The sequence below is a fragment of the Aplysia californica genome, unplaced genomic scaffold (assembly GCF_000002075.1).
Source record: "Aplysia californica isolate F4 #8 unplaced genomic scaffold, AplCal3.0 scaffold00925, whole genome shotgun sequence".
Classification (NCBI taxonomy): Eukaryota; Metazoa; Mollusca; class Gastropoda; order Aplysiida; family Aplysiidae; genus Aplysia; species Aplysia californica.
Window position 1 is genome coordinate 83,193 of NW_004798195.1, and position 2,501 is coordinate 85,693.

A 2,501-nucleotide genomic window follows, 5' to 3' on the forward strand; every position below is an offset into this window, starting at 1 on the left:
TCTAAACTAATTTGGACAAAAGGTCAGGCTCTGGAAGCTCGTTGAAAAAAAAAAAGAGATTATGGACAGTCTAATTCAGGCCCCCGCACGAAACAGGCAAATGATATGGGGTGGAAGGGGAGATAATAACCAAAAGCAACTCACACAGACAGATAACCGCAACGATACCGACCAACATCCCTGAGGAGAGGGGGGCACAGATTGAGAGAGAGAGAGAGATATAGAAAGAGAGGGGGAGAGAGTGAAATAGATGGATGAGAGAAAGAAAGAGAGACAGGGAAAATGGAGCGAGGAGAGAAAAAGAGAGGGCAAGATAAAGAAAAAAGGAGAAAACGAGAGACAGGGACAGCGACATAATGCTGGAGCGACAGCCAGACAGAAACACAGAGAGAGAGAGAGAGAGAGAGAGAGAGAGAGAGACAGACAGACAGACAGACAGACAGACAGACAGACAGACAGACAGACAGACAGACAGACAGAAAAGAACGAGAGAGACGCTAACAGCGCGAGAGGGACAGAGAGAGAGACACAGAGACACAGAGCGAGCAACAGATAGACAAACAGAAAAGCAGACAGACACCAGTCTCCCAAAAGAATAAAGCAGGCCCATAATGCCCTTCAACCTAGAGACGGGCACACACGTCCAGAGCCCGGCCAAGCAGTGCCAGCAGACACCCCGAGCTCATCCCTCGGAGCGCGCCTGTCTCGGCTAATCGGGCCAGATTATTTGACGGGTTCCGTGCCCTGGGCCTTGGGAAAGAGGCTGGTGGGGCCATGGCTATGATGAGTCGGGATTCCCTCTTTGAACTTTTAGTCATATCCTTCCTCCTCCTTGTGTGTGATTATGTCTGGGCCAGCGCTCATTATGGCCTCACTAATTAGATGGGAGAAACGTTAGTTCTAACGTGACTGTGGGTTTGTTGTTGTGCTTGTTGTTGTGTGTGTGTCTGTGTGTGTATGTGTGTGTGTGTGTGTGTGTGTGTGTGTGAGTGTGTGTGTGCGCGTGTATGTGTGTGTTAGGGTGTGCGTTTGTGTATGTGAGTGTGTGTGAGTGTTAGTGTATGTGTATGTGATTGTGCGTGTGCGCGCGCGGGCACGAGTTTGAAATATGAGTGCATGTACGTAAACCTGCATGAGCCTGTGTGGGAGTACGAGCGCGTGTGTGAGCGTGCAAGAATTGCGTGTGTGTGTGTGTGTGTGTGTGTGTGTGTGTGTGTGTGTGTGTGTGTGTGCATGTATACGGGCGTGCTTGGCGCTTGGTCCATGCTGATCGCCTTCGCTGATTCAATTGACCGCCCCGGTTTCCTGTTGGATCGCAAGAATGCATGGTTCTGGCTCATAATTTGGTCTGGCTCCCATCCCGAACGTGCTATAGAGCTCTGTTTAAGCTAAACGAACCACGCATTTTTCCTTCTTGTACGCAATTTCGGCCGAATTCCTGCTAATTATAACTGCAATTATTACCGGGAGAGACCTGAGCTACGTTCCGAATCTTAGTGCCTGGGCGAGATTGATACAAATAGTAGATAGATTACGGACAGACAAACAGATAGCCATAGACCCACAGAAAGACAGGCAGGCGGCCAGAAAGATACGCGTAGAAGATAGATAGATAGAACACATCGACAGAGTAATGGTCATTTAATGCTGGGAAAAAAGTTTTTAAAAATGGTAAAATGGTATAGGTTTAACGGCCCTATCAACACTATTAGGTTAATTTTATTTAAGAAGGAAAAAGTATAAGAAGAGACAGAAACAATAGTAAAAAACCAGCGGCGCCCTCCAACAACCGTTCTGACATAACATAAAAATGCAATCCGTTCACTACAGAGTACAGAGTACAACGTCCAGTGTCAAAATGCTATTAAAAAACACTGACGCTACCTATAACACACTCACTCTCCCCGCACACTGAGCCCACTGCTAGTGCTAGGTAGGCTGAACTAGTTTCCCAGAGCTTGCTTGCATTGCGGCCTGCAAACACACAGCAGCACAGCGCCGGGTAAAATACACCAACAGACAGGATATTACATCGGATCGGGTTTTATTGTCACCAATTTGCAAGTTGGTAGTGGGCATAATTAATAAATTTAGCGTGCGTATTTTTTTTAATTCCTTTGCTGCGCCGTGAGAGCAAGGTGGACCAGTGAGTACCGAGGGAATAGTTTTAGTTTTAATAAGAGTTTTACAGCATTTGCTACACACTAAGGTCATACAATATAAGTGCCGAAGATTAGAGGTGTTACAAGAGAGTAACACACATAAAAAAGAAGGAGGGGAGAAAAGGACGATATAATATGTTTGATAGGAAAGAAGAAGCAAATCACACCAGAGCACTCGCCAACCACCCACTTCGAGGGAATATAAAATCTTATAACTTATAGTATAGATCTGTGAAACACTTCTGGACTGGACGACTAAACGAAACGACTGTGCGCGCTGTGTTTGGTTGCGTTGTGTTGTGTGCGTGTGGGTGTATGTGTGTGTTTGTGAGTATGTGT